This window comes from Erythrolamprus reginae, chromosome 1, assembly GCF_031021105.1.
Source record: "Erythrolamprus reginae isolate rEryReg1 chromosome 1, rEryReg1.hap1, whole genome shotgun sequence".
NCBI lineage: Eukaryota > Metazoa > Chordata > Lepidosauria > Squamata > Dipsadidae > Erythrolamprus > Erythrolamprus reginae.
This window is the reverse complement of record NC_091950.1, coordinates 397,420,147-397,444,363: the sequence shown is the minus strand read 5'-3', so window position 1 is coordinate 397,444,363 and position 24,217 is coordinate 397,420,147.

Here is a 24,217-nt window from a genome sequence, read left to right as displayed (position 1 = left end):
CCCCCACAATCTGGGTCCTCCTTCTACCCCCCTCGGAGGGATGGAAGTCTGAGTCAACCTTGAGCCGGTGATGAGATTTGAACCGCCCACCTGCAGTTCTAGCAGTCAGCTTTAGTGGCCTGAAGTACTGCACTCTACTCACTACGCCACCTCGGCTTTTCCCTCATTGGCCTTCCTTCTACAGTACTATGCACACATGCATAATAAGTACCCCGAATTCCTGTTGTGTTCAGTGACAAATTTCAAGTAGGCCAAGAACAGTGTCCCCGATGGAGCAGCGAGGAGCTCAGCCCTCTTGGGAGTTGTTATTCTGAAGATCCAGCAATGAAATGGGGATGTGGAGATCAAATCCATTGTTGTAAGGAATATCCTTCTGGGTTCGGATCCAAGTGGGGGAAAAGACACAGGAAGCATGGCACTGTTTGGAAAGATGGTTTAATGAAGGACAGAAAGACCACATGGAGCAATCATGGGCTTCCCCAAATATGCCCATGTTACTACAACACTCCACAGTCTGCATTGGTTGCCGATCAATTTCCGGTCACAATTCAAAGTGTTGGTTATGACCTATAAAGTCCTACATGGCAAAGGACCAGAATATCTCCGGGACCGCCTTCTGCTGCACGAATCCCAGCGACCAGTTAGGTCCCACAGAGTGGGTCTTCTCCAGGTCCCGTCAACCAAACAATGTCGCTTGGCGGGACCCAGAGGAAGAGCCTTCTCTGTGGCGGCCCCGGCCCTCTGGAACCAACTCCCCCCAGAGATTAGAATTGCCCCCACCCTCCTTGCCTTTCGTAAGCTGCTTAAAACCCACCTCTGCCGCCAGACATGGGGGAACTAAGATACACTTTCCCCCTAGGCCTTTACAATTTTATGTATGGTATGTTTGTATGTATGATTGTTTTTTTATATAATGGGTTTTTAATTGTTTTTTAGTATTGGATTTTGTTGTACTGTTTTACTGCTGTTGTTAGCCGCCCCGAGTCTGCGGGGAGGGGCGGCATACAAATCCAATAAATAATAATAATAATAATAACAACAACAAGAACAACATGATCTGAGGTCCCAGGGAAAAGGGGGATCACATGCCTCAAGGATGTTGAAGGAGGGAAAGGCCACTTGCTGGGTATAGGGCTAATCCTATCATGTCCCATAGGCCAGTGATGGCGAACCTATGGCACAGGTGCCACAGGTGGCACGCAGAGCCATAACTGCTGGCACGCGAGCCGTTGCCCAAGTTCAGCTTCAGTGTGCATGTGTGTGCCAGCCACCTGATTTTTGGCTCACACAGAGGTTCTGGGAGGGCGTTTTTGGCTTCCAGAGAGCTTCCAGGGGGATGGGGGAGGGCGTTTTTACCCTCCTCTGTCTCCAGGGAAGACATTGGAACCTTGGGTGGGTGAAACACGAGCTTACTGGGCCCACCAGAAGTTGGGAAACAGGCCATTTCCAACCTCCAGAAGGCCTCAGGTGGTGGGGGGAAAGCTGTTTTCACTCTCTCCAGGCATTGAATTATGGATGTGGGCACTCACGCTTCTGTGATAGCATGCACCCACACTCTTTCGGCACCCAAGGGAAAAAAGGTTCATTATCACTGCTACAGGCTAATCCTATCATAAGATTTGACTGGTTTTATAGAATAGAATAGAATTTTTATTGACCAAGTGTGATTGGACACACAAGGAATTTGTCTTGGTGCATATGCTCTCAGCGTATATAAAATAAAATAAAATATACATTTGTCAAGAATCATGTGGTACGACACAATGATTGTCATAGGGGTCAATAAGCAATGAAGAAGCAATATTAATAAAAATCTTAGGATATAAGCAACAAGTTACAGTCATACAGTCAACATGGGAGGAAATGGGTGATAGGAATGATGAGAAAAAAAAGTAGAATAGAAGTGCAGATTTAGTAGAAAGTCTGACAGTGTTGAGGGAATTATTTGTTTAGTAGAGTGATGGCGTTCGGAAAATGGGTTTCATTGGGGTTAGTTTTTAGAGATTATATTCAACTTCTTTTGTTGCTTGTATCTTTTTGTACTGTATTATATTATGCTGTAAACCGCCCTGAGTCCTTCGGGATTGGGCACCATACAAGTCGAATGAATGAATGAGTGAATGAATGAATGTCCTAAGGTTGAAGGTCTTAACTACCATTATCAAGTTGGGGTGGGCAGAGAGCTGTAGAAGCTGCTTTGTCTTAAGAACATGTTTCTCCTTTACTCAGCTAGGGATATTCTACATAATATTCTGCCTTTCTAATATTTCCCAAAATATTCTTTTTAAAATATATTTTAATTGCATTTTAATATTTACATCTTAGTACATTCACGATATAGTATATTTCCCAAAATATTTTATTCCTCTAGGAAGGGAGGGGGGTTAGGTGATAACTTCCTACACCATATTGGGCGGTTGCGAGGGAGTTCAGGACCAAGCCAGACTCAACAATGTGATATGAAGCAACTGGCAGCCATACAAGTTCCAAAGGATTCTGGATCTATTCTAAGATACTTGGTTGCTGATAAATAGCATTTTAATAATGTTTTTAATCCCCACGGTTTGGAAGGCTGTTTTGAACATTCCAAGTGTTCCAAAAGTGACCGACCTCAAATCAAGGCATGATAAGTATGCTATAAAATGATAAGAGCAGCCCATTTTGGGATTGGAATATTTTATGACGGAACGTTATGCACAGGCTTACTTGTGGGATACATGGACTAAGTCTTTGGGGACCTCATGTTTGTTCCTTTTGATAGGTCATGCATCTTCTGGTCAAATAAGGCCCATGTGTCCCCGTTAGTCCAGATCTGAGTATTTCTCATCCTCTGCAGCTTTAAGAAGGGTGAACTGCAATGCCCAGAATCCCCAGCCTGCATGCCGCACGACATGCTTCTTTAACGCTGCTGAGGTTGAGAGAGCCTGGTCCAAATCACAATGAGTAGAACCTCTTTGTTCTGAGCAAAATTACCTTAGTTTCTGGGGTCAAACCTTAGACATGAACCGTAATTGTGGGTTTTCTGGAGGGTTTGTGATATAAGCCAGGACAGTGGGAAAAAAGGATGCTGGGATAGACAAACTGTGTGAGGATGCAACCAGGGTTCCCAGCTGGAACAAACAAGGCTCAAAACATTGATATAAAAACATACCTTTTAGATAAAACTCTGCAACCAGGCCCTTTTAGGGACTGAACATATCCAATTTATATTGTAGAATGCATATTTTGTTCCCAAGAAAGCAGATGGAGATTCTGCCACTGCGAAAAATGCCAAAATCACAAAATATCTGAAGAATATATTATTAAATAATACTTTTTAATACCAACGCTATTAAAAAGACCTTATTATATGGTCGTAAGTTGAGAACTACCTTCTATTCTATTCTAACCCCCCTCTCTCTCTCACACACAACTTTGTGTGTCTTTGTATGTCTGGTCACACTTGGCAAATAATGTCTATTCTATTCTATTCTATTTCATTCCATTCCATTCCATTCCATTCCATTCCATTCCACTCCACTCCACTCCACTCCACTCCACTCCACTCCACTCCACTCCACTCCACTCCACTGCATTCCATTCCATTCCATTCCCTCCCCTCTCCTCCCTTCTCCCTTCCCATTCCATTCCATTCCATTCTATTCTATCTAAACATCTACATTGAGATCTTTAAAGAAGCACAGCTCCCCCTAGTGGCCCATGTATATCTTTACCCATGTCGAGGTATCCTCTTCTCTATGGCAAAGAGACACTCGCTACTGCTCTCTCTATTCCAGAAGCCTGTAAGTGATGGAGGGGTTTTTATTTTTTTGCAGGCTGCAGCTCCCACGTCACTTCAGCAGCTGGCAGGGAGATAAAAAAGAGCCCTCCTTCCCCACCCCGCTGCTAGGTTCTGCCGGGTTTCCAGCCCTGTCTTGGATCCTGCTGAAATGTGCAATCACCCTCCAGGCCAAAAACTCAGCTGCGTTCTAAGACCGTTTCTCTAATAGCCTGTTTCACACGTTTCTCTTTGTTTCCATTGCTAACCAAGGCCGCAAGTCCACTCGCGGTACAAACACAGCGGGGAGCAGGCCATCGAAGCCCAGCCCTTCTGCATCTGTCACTTTACTGGACCGGCCTGGCCTCTTGGCTCGGCTCCCGAGCAGACATTCCTGGACTGGCCCCTCTGACAGGCTGGGTCTTTGCAGAGAAATTCTCAAATTAGCTGGTGCTTTCCTAGACACCATGTTCCCAGGGGCTGGCGCTCAGCTCAGGCGGCCACAGCTGTGCAAACAGCTCCACTTGGCTCCACTGTGCCATTTGGCTGGGGATTCGGTCAGCGCTGGGAGGGGAGCTGGAAGCAAAACTGAGCTGAAGTCTGAGATGCCCCAGTGAGGTGCCGGCGGGTTCACTCGTTCCCTTCGCAGCACCTGTGAGGCCTGGATCGTGGCCTGTCAGGTATGGGACACGGGAAGGGACAGCTGACAAGCTACAAAAACGGTGGAAGGTCTCAAGCCCTTCTTGAACTGATTGTGTTACCTTGCAGTATTGTTGTATTACTAATACACCTTTCATGATGAATCTATGAAGAGCAAATTGCTTAGATCTTCTCCCCATAATATCTGCTATAAAACATTTTTACGGAAGCTCTTTTGGCTTTAGTGAATAGAATCATAGAATAGGATAAAATTCTTGGTTGGTCAAGTGTGATTGGACACACAAGGAATTTGTCTTTGGTGCATATGTGCTCAGGGTACATTAAAAAATATACATTTGTCAAGAATCACAAGGTACAACACTTAATTCCCTCAACACTGTCAGACTTTCTACTAAATCTGCACTTCTATTTCTCCTAGTTTTTCTCATCATTCCTATCACCCATTTCCTCCCATGTATGACTGTAACTTGTTGCTTATATCCTAAGATTTTTATTAATATTGCTTCTTCATTGCTTATTTGACCCCTATGACAATCATTAAGTGTTGTACCACATGATTCTTGACAAATGTATATTTTATTTTATGTACGCTGAGAGCATATGCACCAAGACAAATTCCTTGTGTGTCCAATCACACTTGGCCAATAAAGAATTCTATTCTATTCTATTCTATTCTATTCTATTCTATTCTATTATATTCTAATGATTGTCCTGGGGGGTCAAATAAGCAATCAGGAAACAATATTAACAATGTTAAATTAACATTGTTAATTTATAAATTAAATTAAAGAATGGTGGAAGGTCTTAAGTATAAAACGTATCAGGAAAGATTTAATGAACTCAATCTGTATAGTCTGGAGGACAGAAGGAAAAGGGGGGACATGATGGAAACATTTAAATACGTTAAAGGGTTAAATAAGGTTCAGGAGGGAAGTGTTTTTAATAGGAAAGTGAACAAAAGAACGAGGAGACACAATCTGAAGTTAGTTGGGGGAAAGATCAAAGGCAACATGAGAAAATATTATTTTACTGAAAGAGTAGTAGATCCTTGGAACAAACTTCCAGCAGACGTGGTTGATAAATCCACAGTAACTGAATTTAAGCATGCCTGGGATAAACATATATCCATTGTAAGATAAAATACAGGAAATAGTATAAGGACAGACTAGATGGACCATGAGGTCTTTTTCTGCCGTCAGTCTTCTAGTCAGTCTTCTATGTTTCTATGTAACAAGCAGGAACAGGGAGATTGTGATCCCGCTGTATAGAGGCCAGGGCCAATTCCAGTCATGTTGGTGCTTTAGGGCTCAATTCTCCTCTCAGCCCTGTTCAAATTCTATATGAGGCAGTTGAGTGAAGTCATTCCTCGGCATGTATTTAATATTATCAATAGGATCATGAAACCTAGTTATATATTTCAACCTTTGACTGGCTAGCCAAGGAATTCTATTGAGGTTGTTTCCATGTTTATAAAATGTGAGACCACATTTGGAATACTGTGTTCAGTTCTGAAGACCTCACCGACAAAAAGATATTCATAAAATTGAACGGGTCCAAAGACGGGCTACAAGAATGGTAGAAGGTCTTAAGCATAAAACGTATCAGGAAGGACTTCATGAACTCAATCTGTATAGTCTGGAGGACAGAAGGGAAAGGGGGGACATGACTGAAACATTTAAATATGTTAAAGGGTTAAATAAGGTCCAGGAGGGAAGTGTTTTTAATAGGAAAGTGAACACAAGAACAAGGGGGCACAATCTGAGGTGAGTTGGGGGAAAGATCAGGAGCAACGTGAGAAAACATTATTTTACTGAAAGATTAGTAGATGCTTGGAAGAAACTTCCAGCAGACGTGGCTGGTAAATCCACAGTAACTGAATTTAAACATGCCTGGGATAAACATATATCCATCCTAAGATAAAATACAGAAAATAGTATAAGGGCAGACTAGATGGACCATGAGGTCTTTTTCTGCCATCAATCTTCTATGTTTCTATCAGCAAATGTCTCTGGGATGGGTGCATTGCAAAGTGGCCAGGAGCACCTGGGAAGACCCAGTAAAACATGGGAGTGGTGGGATTAAAACTTATCCTAAATTTAATGAGCATCCCCCCCGCCCAGATATATTGCCTGCAGTTGGACAACGCAGCTTCGAAATTTATAACTATACCTTAACTAAATGGCCTAAAGTCATCGGTATGCTAAACCAGTGATGGCAAACCCATATCTGCTGGCACGCAAGCTGTTGCCCTAGCTCAGCTCCAGCATGCATATGCGCCCTGGCCAGCTGATTTTCGGCTCTCACAGAGGCTCTGGGAGGGCATTTTCCGCTTCCAGAGGGCTTCCAGGGGAATGGGGAGGGGTTTTTTGCCCTCCCCAGGCTCCAGGAAAGACTCTGGAGCCTGGGGAGGGTGAAAAACAGGCCTACTAGTGTTCTGCCGGGCTCTCTGGTAGGAGCCTTCCAAAAATTCAAGGGTACAAATTGCAGACACACACACACGTTTGAAAATTCAAAACAATGTTCTTTATCACAAAATTCAAAACAAACTAAGCTCTCTTTTTGTATTGCAAAGAGCACATGTCCCAAAACAACCAGGTAGTCTGTACAATTTCCTTTAAGCAGTCATTAAGTACTTAGCTAGAAGCTGTGAAGAAACTTCACACCCCTTCTTCTTCCAACGAAGTGAGTCACACACACACACACACTGCTCTGCTTTGGTTTCAAAGGCGTGAAAAAATCAACAAAGTCCAGAAAACAGCAACACATGATTCCTGAAGAACTGTGATCAGATACTCTTTCACAACGGCCAAACCCACACGCTGCTATTTATAGCAGCAGCCCTAATTACTGGAGCCCCACCCAACCACAGGTGGCCTCATTTTCTCTTGTAATAATCCTTTAGTTGTTGTCTCCTATGCATCACTCTACGCATGCGTGGATGTGTCATTAATTCTTGTTCAGAATCCAAGGATGATACAGATGATTGATCTTCTCCTGGGTTGTCTGCCAAACTCCCCTCTTCCCTATCACTCATGCTTCCTTGGTCAGAGGAGGCTTCATCGGCAGATTCCATCGGGAGCAAAACAGGCCTGCGGCATGTGGATGTCTCCCCCACATCCACCTGCACATTCCTTGGGGCAGGAGCTGGGGCAGAGCTAACCACAACAACTAGGCCCAGCAGAAGTTGGGAAATGGGCCGTTTCTGCCCTCCGGAGGCCCTCTGGGGGACAGGAGAGGCAATTTCTGGCTTCCCCAGACATTTGTGAGTGTGGGCACTTGCGCAGACCTGATAGTATGTGCACACATGCTTTCGGTACCTGAAGGAAAACAGGTTCGCCATCACTGTGCTAAACTATGCAGAAGCTCAAACAACCAAGATTAGTCTCCGGTCACAATTCAAGGTGTTGCTTATTATCTATAAATCCCTACATAGATTAGGGCTAGACTATTTATGGGACTGCCTGCTGCCGTATACCTCCCAGAGACCAATAAGATCGCACAGATTGGCAATGCAGGTTGGTGGGGCCATGGGGGAGGGCCTTCTCTGTGGCCGCCCCGGCTCTATGGAACTAACTCCTCCCCGATGTCGGTACTGCTCCCACCCTGCTGGCTTTCCAAAAGGTTACGAAGACCTGGCTTTGCTGGCAGGCCTGGGGGCCATGAATTGTACATCTTTCATAGCCGAATCATATAGAATGATATGTATGTTTTGATTGGATTGCTGAGTTGTGGGTTTCAACTGGGGTTATTGTTTTAATTTATACTTGACTACTTTTAAGATTAAGATTTTTATTAATATTGTTTCTTCATTGCTTATTTGACCCCTATGACAATCATTAAGTATTGTACCCCATGATTCTTGACAAATGTATCTTTTTCTTATGTATGCTGAGAGCATATGCAACAATCGAGATATCGAAGCGTGGCACTCATTACCGGACTCAATTGTGTCAACCCCTAACCCCCAACACTTCTCCCTTAGATTCTCCACGATTGACCTCTCCAGGTTCCTAAGAGGCCAGTAAGGGGCGTAAATAAGTGCACTGGTGTGCCTTTCATCCCCTGTCCAATTGTCTCTCCTTTCTTTCACCTATCTTATATATTCTCTTCCTTTCATATATCCTCTCCTCTAAGTTCACTTTCACCCTCTTTTATATTATCACATGTCTATTTTTCTTCCTATGTATTTGTGTATTGGACAAATGAATGAATGAATGAATGAATGAATAAATAAATAAATAAATAAATAAATAAAAAAAGACAAATTCCTTGTGTGTCCAATCACACTTGGCCAATAAATTTCTATTCTATTCTATTCTATTCTATTCTATTCCATTCCATTCCATTCTTAACTGTACCTTTCACATATTGATGAATAAAAGTGCTGAACTGCTCCTATGTCTCACCTCTTCGTTCCCGCGCAATCTGACAGTCTTAGCCAAACCATAAGAAACAGCACACCTCTAAAACTGCTTTTCATCCTTTTTGCCCTTAGCCTGTCTTCACCTGAGGGAGCCTCTATTTGGCAAACATCAACAATAATTGGGTGAAAAGTCTACAGATGGGAGCTCTGGGTTACTAACAGAATCTCTGAGGACTTTTTGTTTTATCCAAAAGGCATCTATTGGCTCAAATCTTTATGGCTCCTAGGAGACTTGTATAGGGCAAAAATGCCATAAAAATTCCATACGATTGGAGTGATCTCATGTTCTTCCAGCCCCAGAAATAACTCTCAGCAGCATTCTGTAGTATGATGACATAGAGTCTTATCAGATTCCTTAGAGAAGAAATTTGATTTGGGGAGAAGAATCTCACTTGGGGTCCTGATTTACCAGGAAAATTAATCAGGACCCTACAAACTGTCACACAGAATTGGCCTTCTCCAGGTCCTGTCAGCCAAACAATATTGGCCCGTGGGACCAAGGGGGAGAGCCTTCTCTGTGGGGGCTCCGGCTCTCTGGAACCAACTTCCCTTGGAGATCTGCACCGCCCCCACCCTCCAGGCCATTTCCAAAGGCCTTAAAAACATGGCTTTGCCGCCAGGCCTGGGGCCATTGAGCACGACATACAGTTCCGGCCCAAGGGGATGAATGACCGATGGATGAATGTTTTTGAATTTGGGAGGGGGGATACTGTTGCATGCTGTACATTGTTTTTTTATTGCTGTACGCTGCCTGAGTCCTTTTGGAGAAAGGCGGCTTATAAATCTAAGTAATTAAATTAAATCTAAGTAATTAATTGAGTAATTAAATTAGTCTGGAGCTCCAGAAAAGGGGGTGTCAGAAATAAGTTCATTTCTGAAGGCAATATCACAATACAAGTAAATGGCTTGTAACCATGGGAGAGGCTGATGTAAGCCATAACCAGCATGTAATCATGGGTTTGCTAATTAGAAACATAGAAACATAGAAGATTTACGGCAGAAAAAGACCTCATGATCCATCTAGTCTGTCCTTATAATATTTCCTGTAATTTTATTATTATTTATTTATTTATTTATTTATTCATTTGTCCAATACACAAATAGGAAGAAAAATAGACATGTAGTAATATATATAAGGGTAAAGTGAACTTAGAGGAGAGGATATATGAAAGAAAGAAACTATATATGATAAGTGAGAGAAAGGAGAGACAATTGGACAGGGGACGAAAGGAACACCAGTGCACTTATATATGCCCCTTACTGGCCTCTTAGGAACCTGGAGAGATCAATCGTGGAGAGTCTAAGGGAGAAATGTTGGGGGTTAGGGGTTGACACAATTGAGTCCAGCAATGAGTTCCACGCTTCGATAACTCAGTTGTTGAAATCATATTTTTTACAGTCAAGTTTGGAGCAGTTCGTATTAGGTTTGAATCTGTTGCGTGCTCTTGTGTTGTTGCGGTTGAAGCTGAAGTAGTCATTGACCGGTAGGATGTTGCAGCATATGATCTTGTGGGCAATACTCAAATCGTGTTTTAGGCGCCGTAGTTCTAGGCTTTCTAGGCCCAGGATTGTTAGTCTATTTCCGTAGGATATTCTGTTTCGAGTGGAGTGTGCTGCAACCTGATTGGCTGTAACATATATAAGAAGAAACACCCTTGCATGGGTGTGGTTTGTTACAGTGGGTGGTTTGTTATAGTATAGAGTGGTTAGTGCTTAGTGGTTGCAGTGGTGGCGATTTAATAACAGTTATATGAAAGCATTGTATGATAGTTTATTTAGAGAAGCAGTTTGATAAAACAGAAGTAAATATATTTTTACATTGAAGACTTCAGTTAGATATACTGTTTAACTGTGGCTACTTGGTGAGTTAACTTCCGTGTGCGCAAAACTCTCTCTGCCCAACAGGTTATGGGCCAAATAGCTCTGCCTAACAAGGGGTTTACTATCAGACATTTCCCTCCACCTTGATCATGGGGAGGCTGGGAAAGTAACACGAAAAATGTTAAACAGACACAAGATGGACACAAGTTCATCAATCGCTTATTTTGTACGCCGCATCTCAGTCCAAGCTGCAAAAAGTCCAGAAAGAAAAAAGAATTCAAAACATTCATATAAATATCTGAATGAACTTAAATATGTTAAAAGGTTAAATAAGGTCCAGGAGGGAAGTGTTTTTAATAGGAACACAAAAACAAGGGGACACAATCTGAAGTTAGTTGGGGGAAAGACCACAGTAACTGAATTTAAACATGCCTGGGATAAACATATATCCATCCTAAGATAAAATACAGAAAATAGTATAAGGGCAGACTAGATGGATCATGAGGTCTTTTTCTGCCGTCAGTCTTCTACGTTTCTATGTTTCTATGAACTTATGAATAAACCAAGGCTAGAAATATCTACTGTTAACTGTGGCTCAGGAGAGGTGACTCCCATTTGCCCAAACTTTGGCAAGGAGAGGCTCTTCCCGCTGAACGAAGATCCCCCCCAATCCCACGGTTATTTATTTGTTTTTTTTAATTTATTTTGTCAAGTACATATTGATAGTACACAAAAAAATAACAGAGTTTATATACATGATATAGATACTAATAAAAGAGAAACTTAGGACAGGGATAGTAGGCATGCTGGTGCACTTATACACGCCCCTTACTGACCTCTTAGGAATTGGGTAAGGTCAACAGTGGATAGTCTAAGGGTAAAGTTTTGGGGGGTTGATGATGAAACCACAGAGTCCGGTAGTGAGTTCCAGGCATTAACAACTCAGTTGCTGACATCATATTTTCTACAGTAAGTTTGGAGCAGTTTACTTTGAATTTGTATCTGTTATGTGCTTGTGTATTGTTGTGATTGAAGCTGAAGTAGTCGTTGATAGGAAGGATGTTGTACCAGATGATTTTATGGGCTATGCTAAGGCCGTGTTTAAGATAACGAAGTTCCAAGCTTTCTAAGCCTAGGATTTCAAGTCTGGTTGCGTAAGGTATTCTGTTGCGAGTAAAGGAGTGGAGGACTCTTCTCATAAAGTATCAATGGACGCTTTCTAATGTATTTATGTCCTAAATGTGATGTGAATTCCAGACAGATGAGCTGTATTCGAGGATTGGTCTGGCAAAAGTTTTGTATGCTTTGGTTAGTAGAGTGATATTACCGGAGCAGAAGCTACGTAGGATTAGGTTAACAACTCTTAATAAATACAGTAGACAAAATTTTAATAGGTCCAGAAAAAAAATATTACTAGAATGTATAATTATTTATTAAATTTTGATAATGTAGAAGAATCCGTGAAAGAAAACATGATAGCATGGATGACCAACTTTGGTTACAGCATACAATTGGAAGATTGGGAGCAACTTTGGAAATTAAATTTCAAACTGACAATATCTATACCTTATAAAGAAAATCTTTATAAGATGTTCTACTGGTGGCATTATGCCCTGGCAAGACTTACAAAAATTTGCAATAATTTAAACAGAAAATGTTGGAAATGTAGAACACCACACAGCACGTACTTACCATATATGGTGGACGTGCCCAGAAGCAGTAAAATTTTGGCCTTGATTAGAAATTGGTTGAAAGAAATTCTAAATTACGGACTAGAACTAAAATCGGAAATATACTTTATCAGTGGGCATCATAAAAAGGCAAATTTATACCTAATAATCCATGTACTCATAGTGGCAAGATTGAGTTTTGCACAAAATTAGAAAAAAGAAAATATACCAGCAGAACAGATGATAATCAGAAAGGTACCAGAATGCCCCAAAATGAATAAAATTATAATGGAATTGCAGAATAAACAGGGAAATGAATATTATACCATATGGGGAAAATTATACAAATGGATAGACAAAAAAACGGAAATAAAATAACCAGTCAAAATAAAATAGGACAATGTAGAAAAGGTAATGTAAAAACAATTTTATTTCAAAATGCACAACTTTCCGTAAACTTTTTGTATGGTGTATCGTATGATCTGTCTACTTTTTGTTTGTTTATGCTTTATGTTTCAAAAAACTCAATTAAAAAAACCCAACTCTTGAAGCCTTTTTGGCGATGTTGTTGCAGTGGCCGCTCGGACGTTGCCTATCTCTGGTGGTTGGTTGGAGATGAGCAGGCCAGGATTACGGCACAGGTGGCCAGATTCTGTGCAGCAGCAGCGGGAATTTGTCGCAAATGTGTGCCTTCATAGCGAGATATGTACATCTCTTGTATAGTTACAATGGGTCAATCTTGGTTGCTCAGCCAAAAGTCCTGTTTCCTGTTCTTTTTCCTTTTAATTATTAATAATATTATATTGATGGTCTTTGACTGTAAATGAAATTTTATTATTATTATTATTATTATTATTATTATTATTATTATTATTATTATTATTATTATTATTATTAAATGTGAATTCAGGGCATGCATGCATGCTATACAACAGATTTCTTTAGTATTATGTCATGTGCATTTATTAGTTTAGTTTATAGACTGCCTCTCCATGTGTGAGTGAGGCTGCTGTGCACAATTAAAATCAAGCAAATATAACCCCATTCTTCGTGTACACACACACACACATCACACAGTGTCAGGACGAAGCCAGAATGCTTTCTTAGGATGGATATATGTTTAACCCGGGCATGTTTAAATTCAGTTACTGTGGATTTATCAACCAGGTCTGCTGGAAGTTTGTTCCAAGCATCTACTACTCTTTCAGTAAAATAATATTTTCTCACATTGCTTCTGATTTCCCCCCCAACTCACCTCAGATTGTGCCCCCTTGTTCTTGTGTTCACTTTCCTATCAAAAACACTTCGCTCCTGAGCCTTATTTAATCCCTTAACATATTTAAATGTTCCAATCATGTCCCCCCTTTCCCTTCTGTACTCCAGACTCTACAGATTGAGTCCATTAAGTCTTTCCTGATACGTTTTATGCTTAAGACCTTCCACCATTTTTGTAGCCTGTCTTTGGACCTGCTCAATTTTGTCAATATCTTTTTGTAGGTGAGGTCTCCAGAACTGAACACAGTATTCCAAATGTGGTCTCACCAGCATTCTATATAGCGGGATCATAATCTCCCTCTTCCTGCTTGTTATACCTCTAGCTATGCAGCCAAGCATCCTCCTTGCTTTCCCTACCACCTGACTGCACTGTTCACCCATTTTGAGACTGTCAGAAATCACTACCCCTAAATCCTTTTCTTCTGAAGTATTTGCTAACACAGAACTGCCAATACAATACTCAGATTGAGGATTTAACCCTTTAACATATTTAAATGTTTCAATCATGTCCCCCCTTTCTCGTCTGTCCTCCAGACTATACAGATTGAGTTCATTAAGTCTTTCCTGATACGTTTTATGCTTAAGACCTTCCACCATTTTTGTAGCCCGTCTTTGGACCCATTCAATTTTATCAATATCTTTTTGTCGGTGAGGTCTCTAGGACTGAACACAGTATTCCAAAATGTGGTCTCACATTTTATAAACATGGAAACAACCTCAATAGAATTCCTTGGCTAGCCAGTCCAAGGTTGAAATATATAACTAAGTATCATGATCCTATTGATAATATTAAACACATGCCGAGGAATGACTTCACCCAACAGCCTCATGTAGAATTTGAACAGGTCTGAGAGGAGAATTGAGCCCTAAAGCATCAACATGGCTGGAATTGGCCCTGGCAGAAGGAGAAAAGGCAGTGTGAACTGGGCCTCCCACTTCTAACCTCCGGAGTTGATCCAGAAGGAGACCAGTGATTCCAAAGACTGCCAAGATAAATACATTTCTCCTATTCTGGTCCCACATAGGTCATCAGCAAGCATGGCCCATATTATCTCAGTTTTGTGTGCCCAAGCTTGAAATCTGATTGGAAGGGATCCAAATAATTCTTTCCCTGCAGGGTTCTTTGAAAGTGTAACCTAATACTTTCTCAACACATTTCCCTAGAAGGGAAGATTGGAGGCAGTGAGACATTGTTCAACCCCATTGGGTCTAGTAATAGCTTCTTGCAGGGGTCTCCAACCTTTACAACTTTAAGACTTGTGGACTTCAACTCCCAGAGTTCCTCGGCTAGCTTTGCTCTGAGGAACTCTGGGAGTTGAAGTCAACAAGTCTTAAAGTGGCCAAGGTTGGAGACCCCTGACTTATTGTAAATGAGGCCACGGACTCATTAAGCTAAGGCAAAACACACCCTCTCTAATCGTTCTTCTGACGTCATGGAACTGGCTCAGTCGGTGGCAGTCCATGGGTGCCGCCATCTTTTTTGAATTTTTATTTATTTTTGAATTTTTTTCTGGGTTTTTTACTTCTGTGCATGCAAAGAAGCTGAGTTTCTGGCACTGCATCACCATCTTGTTTTTTGGATTTTTTTGGGGGGGGGGGTTGGCACTGTGCATGTCTGTGTGTGCGTAGCACACGCAAAACCATGCAGCACGACCACGTGGCATGGGAGGAACTGAACTGGCAGTGAGGTAAGTTAGAACCCACCCCTGATCCAAGGCACTGGGTATGCCTTCTCCCTCTGCCCATCATCACCAAAGTGTTACCACTTGTGCAGCCTGCTGGTGGATGAACAAGGACACAAGCAATGTGTCCATCTGTCTGGAAGCCCCACTGCATATCAGACATTGGTTATGACCTATAAAGCCCTTCATGGCATCGGACCAGAATATCTCCGGGACCGCCTTCTGCCGCACGAATCCCAGCGACCGGTTAGGTCCCACAGAGTTGGCCTTCTCCGGGTCCCGTCAACTAAACAATGTCATTTGGCGGGACCCAGGAGAAGAGCCATTTCTGTGGTGGCCCCGACCCTCTGGAACCAGCTCCCCCCAGATATCCGAGTTGCCCCCACCCTCCTTGCCTTTCACAAGCTCCTTAAAACCCACCTCTGTCGTCAGGCATGGGGGAATTGAAATTTTTTCCCTTCCCCCTAGGCTTATAGAATTTATACATGGCATGCTTGTTTGTATGATTGGTCTCTTAAATTGGGGGTTTTTAGATTATTTTTTAATATTAGATTTGTTACATTGTCTTTTTTATTGTTGTTAGCCGTCTTTGGAGAGGGGCGGCATACAAATCTAATAAATAAATAAATAAATTAATTAATTAATACAATCGAGAGAGTCCAGAAATATTTCACAAGAAGAGTTCTTCACTCCTGCGCTCGCAACAAAATACCTTATTCCACCAGCCTTGAAACAATTCACAACTATGTCACCTCCGATCTGATCTAACTATAGTTCATAAAATTATCCATCACAATGTCCTACCGGTCGATGACTACTTCACCTTTAGCCGCAGCAATACACGAGCTCGTAATAGATTCAAACTCAATGTCAACTGCTCCAAACGCGACTGCAGAAAATACGACTTCAGCAACAGAGTGATCAATGCCTGGAATGCACTAGCTGACTCTGTGATTTCTTCCCCAAACCCCCAAAACTTTAACCTTAGATTGTCTACAGTCGACCTCTCCCCATGACAACTAGACACAAGAACAGTTTTTTCCCGAACGCCATCACTCTACTAAACAAATAATTCCCTCAACACTGTCAGACTTTCTACTAAATCTGCACTTCTATTCTACTAGTTTTTCTCTTCATTCCTATCACCCATTTCCTCCCATGTTGACTGTATGACTGTAACTTGTTGCTTATATCCTAAGATTTTTATTAAGATTGCTTCTTCATTGCTTATTTGACCCCTATGACAATCATTGTTGTACCACATGATTCTTGACAAATGTATATTTATTTTATGTACGCTGAGAGCATATGCACCAAGACAAATTCCTTGTGTGTCCAATCACACTTGGCCAATAAAAATTCTATTCTATTCTATTCTATTTCTAAGAGGTCTGTAAGGGGTGTGCATAAGCGCACCATTGTGCCTACCGTCCCTGCCCCACTGTCCTATTGTCCGTTCTGAGTCTACGGAGAGGGGCGGCATACAAATCTAATAAATTATTATTACTATTACTATTACTATTGTTATTATTATCGTTACTTTTTACTTATGTTATGTTTACACAAACTACTATCCTATACAGTACATGTTTGACAAATACAATAAGGAACCAGCTCCCCCGGAGATCAGAATTGCTCCCACCCTCCTTGCTTTTCGTAAGCTCCTTAAAACCCACTTCTGTCGTCAGGCATGGGGGAATTGAGATATTCCTTTCCCCCCAGGCCTATACAGGTTATGCATGGTATATTTGTGTGTACGTTTGGTTTTTAAGAAGGGTTTCTTAGTTATTTTAATATTAGATTTGTCATATGCTGTTTTATTATTGTTTTTAGCTGCCCCGAGTCTACGGAGAGGGGCGGAATACAAATCTAATTAAAAATAAATAAATAAAATAAATGTCACCAGTGAAGGGCTACCACACTGTGGGCATGGCTTATGTAGGATGCCCTGCATTTTCTTTCAACATCTTTAAGTGCAAATTGGGTGCTCTGGGGTGGAGCTCCATTTTTGCTACCCCACTGTGTTTCCTCCTGTCCGGGCAGTAGCCCACCCCTGGATGTCACTATGTGACTTTAGAGGACATTGTCTGCTGTGGCAAAGGAGTGGGGAGGAAGCTGTACATCGGAATGCACCCCCGGAGGGTCTGATACTCGATGGAGCTTGGATTGCCTGAGAATGCGAGGCTTTTCATCTGATGAACTGCCAGAACTGCTCCAGTTTGGGGCTGATTTACTGCCGATTTGCTTGCTACCTGGTCGAGAGCCATGGGGTTTGCAGGGCCAGTGCGAATGCCTTAGTGACAGCTGAGCTGGCTGAAGGCATGGGCAGAAATGTCTAGATTTATGAGCTGGGAAAGTGGGCAGCCATCCAGGCCTCTCCAGGGGCTCATGGTGCTGAGTGGAGCTTCAGGGCAGCGCGTCTCGTTGTCCCTTTGCCAGAAAGTCCTTATGCTCTGCTCCCATGGACTGGGTGACTGCTCTGCATGAAAAAAAGCCTCCCGCTTGGTGAGTTCTATCCAGGACCAGGAAAGAATTCAAGCCGTTTACATCGCAGCCAAAGTCTCTAGGTGTCAAGAAAAAACAAGCACAATGTTAATTATTCACCATAAAAAATCATTATTTCTTCAAAATTGTTGGCTCTTTGCAGTAGCTCTTCCTCTTTCCATTGACTGAGCGAGATCCAACAGCCCTCAGGAAAGATTTACCCACGCAGCGATGAACTTACGATGTCGTAAGTTGACACATCACAAAATGAACACAGCACATGGGGATGGCGTGGCATCGAAACGAGAAGAAGACAGCAAATGTTTTCTCTCTGTTGCTGTCTGGCAGAGAACTGTGGTCTTGCTGAACTTCTTTGATGCCCTAATCCAGTGTTTCCCAACCTTGGCCACTTCAAGATATCTGGACTTCAACTCCCAGAATTCCCCAGCTAGCAACCCTACAGACAGACGGTTATTCAACATCTTCTTAAAAAGGTCCAGTGTTGGAGCATTCACAACTTCTGGAGGCAAGCTGTTCCACTGAGTAATTTTTCTAACTGTCAAGAAATTTCTCCTTAGTTCTAAGTTGCTTCTCTCCTTGATTAATTTCCACCCACTGCTTCTTGTTCTACCCTCAGTTGCTTTGGAGAATAGGTTGACTCTTTCCTTCTTTGTGGCAACCCCTGAGATATTGGAGCACTGCCATCATATCTTCCCTGGTCCTTCTTTTCATTAAACTAGCCATGCCCAGTTCCTGCAACTGTTTTTCATGTTTTATGAAGAACGGTTATAAAGACAATAATGATAATGATAATAATAATAATAATAATAATAATAATAATAATAATAATAAGCCAGTGAAAGTGGTCCCAGTGGTACTTGGCACGCTGAGTGCAGTGCCAAAGGATCTCAGCAGACATTTGAAAACCATCGGAATTGGCAAACTCTCCATCTGTCAATTGCAAAAGGCCGCTTTACTGGGATCGGCCAACATAATTCGCCGCTATATCACGCAGTCCTAGGTGCTTGGGAAGCGCCCGACTGGTGATGAAATACGAAATCCAGCATAGTGATCTTGTTTGCTGTGTTGTATTGACATAATAATAATAATAATAATAATAATAATAATAATAATAATAAGCTAGAGAAATTAGTGAAATTCGAAGATCTAACAATCGAGTTGCAACCACTCTGTCATAAGCCAGTGAAAGTGATCCCAGTGGTACTTGGCACGCTGGGCGCAGTACCAAAGGATCTCAGCGGACATTTGAAAACCATCGGAATTGACAAAATCTCCATCTGCCAATTGCAAAAGGCCGCTTTACTGGGATCGGCAAACATAATTCGCCGCTACATCACGCAGTCCTAGGTGCTTGGGAAGCGCCCGACTGTTTGCTGAGTTGTATTGAAATAATAATAATAATAATAATAATAATAATAATAATAATAATAATAATATAATACAGTATTAGATTTGTATGCCGCCCATCTCCGAGGACTCGGATGGACAAAGCACAGCCACTCCTGTAGCAGGAAAAGTATTGCCTAACTGAAAAATATAATACCTATAAAGGATAATATTTGTAGCTCAGAGTTGAAACGAGGTGCTGATGATGTTACCTAGTTTGGGTAATAAAACATCTGCAAGAAAACAACCAAGCTCAGACCACACCATGAACAATATAAACCAGATGTTTCTTTTTAAAAAAAAAAAATAATCTTGGACTGGGCTTTATTCTTGGAGTATCACATACAGGCTACCCAAGGACAAACAGAATCATATTTGGTAGGAGACGATGACCAGGGCACTGCATTCAGTAATGAGGTGCTTACGGCTTACAAGAGATTGTGCACACAGCTGGGATTCAGAGGTGGTGGCACTTTGCCCTAACACCATTCCCAAGCCTTGGATAAACTTGGAACATTCTTGGCCCAGATCCCATCTCTCTATACGTCTGGTTCCTGGCCCTGTTTGGCTCCTTGGGCAGGTATGTAAGTATTCTAACCATTTCCTTTTGTACTAAAAGAAGGGGCTGGCTATAAATATCTCTCCCAGTCACAGAAACAACATTGTAGACAGATTGCGTCCATGGTAGCACCGGCCAGCGCCCAACACTTGTTCCCATTCTGGCAAGCCAAGTGGCTATCATTCCACAGCAACAGCCCAAAGACACAATCCCAGGCCAGCTCTGTCCCATATTTGCTGATGATAGATTGATTCTCTCTGCCTGACACTAAGCGGGCCAAGTCTGCTGATCCTGCACTCGGGGGCGGGAGTGGGGGCAGATAAAGAGGTTGGGAACGATCGCTTGGGTGGGATCCAAGGTACTGTTTGCACCCGACGACATCTGTGGCCCATAATTGCTAGGATATATAGGGCTGGATCAGAGTTTTATTTGTTTTAGACGACGAACTTTATGACCGTTTGCAAATTTAATTGTTTCACCCACGGGCCAAATTTTATTTGGTTGTTGTTTTTTTGTTAAAGATAAAAAATAAATAATTGTACTTATCCAGGCAGAAGGTTTGGAATATTTTGCTTATCAAAATTCGGGCTCGAGTTCTGTACTGCAAACATGTTGTGTTTCTCTATGAAAATTCCCACCTCGTTTTCTTTATCTCTGTCTCCAGATTTCTCATTTGTAGAAGTTTCAAGACAGGCAGATACAACACGATCCTCCCTACAGTGACCACTGGCACACATTTTTATTCAGTTCTGCAGTAAACAGGAGAGAGTTTCCTACAATTTTTTAAAAAACCAATAGCATACCCAAATCTACCAACGCCAGTAGAAATGAAACAAAAAAGGATTGAGCTGATGCAAGGGAACAATACCGACATCCACCCTTGAAGTTTAAAATGGAAAAGGTGGCATCAGATATGTGAGGCTGGCAGACCCCTGCATAGCTGCAGGGGGCTCTCTCCATCTGTTGTGAACTTCAAATGTTTTGCTCCAAAAGGAATCTCAGGATGTTGTCCTAAAAGGATGTGGCACAGGGTGGTTCTTGTGTTTCTTTATTTGTCATACAAATATAGTATTGTAGTATGTTTAACATAATATAGGTATCAAGTAGAGATAGACAAGATAAAAAGACATTAGGACAGGGAAGGTAGGCACGAAGGTGCACTTATTTATTTATTTATTTATTTTATTTATTGTTAGAGTTGGAAGGGACCATGCGGGTCATCAAGTCCAACCCCCTGCCTAAGCAGGAACCCTATAGCATCCTAGCCAAATGGCAGTCCAATTTCCTCTTAAAAATGTCCAGAGTATTGGAGTTCATAACGTCCGCTGGTGGGTTGTTCCACTGGTTGATCGTTCTGACCGTCAGGAAGTTCTTCCTTATTTCCAGGTTGAATCTCTCCTTGGTCAGCTTCCAGCCATTGTTCCTCGTCCGGTTCTCCGGTGCCCTGGAGAATAAAGTGATCCCCTCCTCTCTGTGGCAACCCCTCGTATAACTGTAGACTCCTATCATATCAGCTCTGGCCCTCCTTTTCTGTAGGCTATCCATGCCCAGTTCCCGCAGTCTCTGTTCGTAAGTCTTGGTTTCTAGATCCAAGAATGCCCCTTACAGACCTCTTAGAAAAGGGGAGAGGTCCAGTGAAGGGCTACCAAAAATTTTACTACCACACTGTGGCCGTGGCTTATGCATTTTCTTTCAACAACTTTCAGTGCAAATTGGGTGCTCTTGAGTGGAGCTCCATTTTCGCTACCCCACTGCGTTCCCCCCCATCTGGGCAGCAGTACATCCCTGGAGAGGTCTATTGTAGATAATGTGAGGTTGAAGATTTTGGGATTGGGGAAGGAAACAACACAGCCCGGTAGTGTATTCCAGGCGTTGACCACTCTATTGCTGAAATTGTATTTTCTGCAGTCTAGTTTGGAGCGATTTACATCAAGTTTGTATCTACTGCATGCTGTTGTGTTGTTGTTGTTAAAAGTGAAGTAATCACTAACAGGGAGTACATTGTGATGTATGATTTTATGAACAACAGTTAAATCAGTTCGGAGACGACGTAGCTGTAAATCTTCTAAATGTAGTAATTGAAGTCTGGAGCAGTAAGGTAATTTGTTGGGTGAGGAGGAGTGGAGGCAGGGATGAGCTACTGCCCGGATGGGGGGGAATGCAGTGGGGTAGCAGAAATGGAACTCCACCCCAGAGCACCCAATTTGCACTGAAAGATGCAGAGCGTCCTGCACAAGCCATGCCCACAGTGTTGTAGTAAAAATTTTGGTAGCCCTTCACTGAGTGGAGGACTCTTTTTGTGAAGTATTTCTGGACTCTTTGCTTATTGATGAAAATTGGAGACTGGATAAGATCAAACCTCTTTCACCTCTCTAGATCCCAGGGCTTCAGTGATTGATTCTGAATCCGTTATCCAGCTCTATGCACTAGAGCAGGGATGGTGAACTTTTCTTTCCTTGGGTGCCTGTTCTGGTACAAGATCAACTTTTCCCAGTCAGATAACTCAGCACAACGAGGCATCACCGATTATTTTATTACAGGCATTCTCACAATAACTCACAGTCATGATGCAATTCTTCTGCAGTATAATCTTTCCCATTGCACAGGTAAAAAGAGGTTGAATTGACTTCGGCTCTAGGTGTAGCGTCTACATGCTGCCTGGCTTAGTGAGTGAAGACAAAAAAACTGCTGGAATGCTCTCTCCAATTACCCCTCACGTCGAGTCAGAGCCAATAGGAATACACAGATGTGGTCACATATGAACTACATTACCCAGAGTGCAATTTCACTACATATTCACTACATTTCCCCTAATGCAATGTCTTAAAGAAACATGTCTAAATGACAGCACAGTGCCAAAAGTGTGCATGTACATACTTTTGTGTGCATGTGCATGCCCACACCCATAATTCAATGCCCATGTGCCCCCTTGCGCATACGTGCATGACCTCCCACACATTGCCACAACACCCTAGAATATTATGAAGAGGACCCTGAGAAACAGATGGCGTTTTCCTAGATGCCCAAAAGGCTTTTGATAATGTCAATTGGAAATTCATGATTACACAATTAGAAATGATGAAATTTGGCCAAATTATTATAAAATTAATAAATGCAATATACTCTAAGCAAAATGCTAGAATTATAATCAACAGAGAACAGGCAGAAAAATTTGAAATCGAGAAGGGAGTTAGGCAGGGATGTCCTATCTCCCCACTTCTGTTTATACTAACTATGGAAACACTATTGGTAAAAATAAGAAAAGATGAAGAAATAAAAGGTCTAAGAATAAGGAAAGAAACCTACAAAGTCCAAGCTTTCGCCGACGATTTGGTATTTATAATTGAGGAACCATTGACAACCGCTCCTAAATTGATTAAACAAATTGAAGATTTTGGCGCAGTGGGCCCAGTAAGCCTATTTTTCGCCCTCTCCAGGCTCCAAAGACTTTCTTGGAAAGCGAAAATGCCCTCCCTCGCCCCCCCAGAAGCCCCTCGGTGGGTGAAAACGCCCTCCCAGAGCCTCTGCACAAGCCATAAATCAGCTGACCTAGAGCAATGGCTCGTGTGCCAGCAAATATGGCTCCTCATGCCACCTGTGGCACCCGTGCCATAGGTTCACCATGAAGGCACTAGAGCACGGGTGTCAAACTCGTCACAACATATCACCACATTATGTTGCCATCACCTGACATATCACAATGTTTTTTACCCCTTCGCAGAACTGAGGTGGGCATATCCTGCCCATGACACGTCCAGCCCATGAACCGCCAGTTTGAACATCCTACACTAGAGTCTGCAGAAACAAAACAAGACCCTTGCATGCTTTGCTTCCCTAATTTGGTAACATCTAGCACATAAAAAATAGGTGGAACTTTAATTGTACTATCAGAGCTGATGTCTTGATTTTTTCAACCAGGCTCTATGGACATTCCTGGTCAAGTCAAACATTTGCTTTCAACGATGGTCAATTGGGGGCTGACCTCAGCATCAGCCATAACAAAATGGGTCAAACAGCAGATTAAGAAAAATACTTCTATTTCTCTCATCTTTTGGCAGGGTAGGCTGCCTCTGTTCCTGTCCTTCCTTTTTTTACAATTTAATTTTTTATTTTTTATCAAGACAAGACAATATGTATGTATGTATGTATGTATGTATGTATGTATGTATGTATGTATGTATGTCATTTCTTTTATGTATGTTGATGTTTTGTTCTGTCTTTTCTTTCTCACCTATCTGCCATAAACTGCTACTTATTCCTATATGGAGGATTGTGTGCCAGGAGTGTTTCAACACATTTAAAAGGGCATTAAAGTTTAATTGAACTTTAAATAGCAAATATATTATCCCAGCAATAGAGTGATAGCAGGATATTCGTTGAGCCCATATTTCCCACAGTAAGTATGCTTTGTATGGGAAATCACACTTGATTCCTACAGTAGAAGAAATGGGAACTTAAACTATGAAATCTGCAACAATA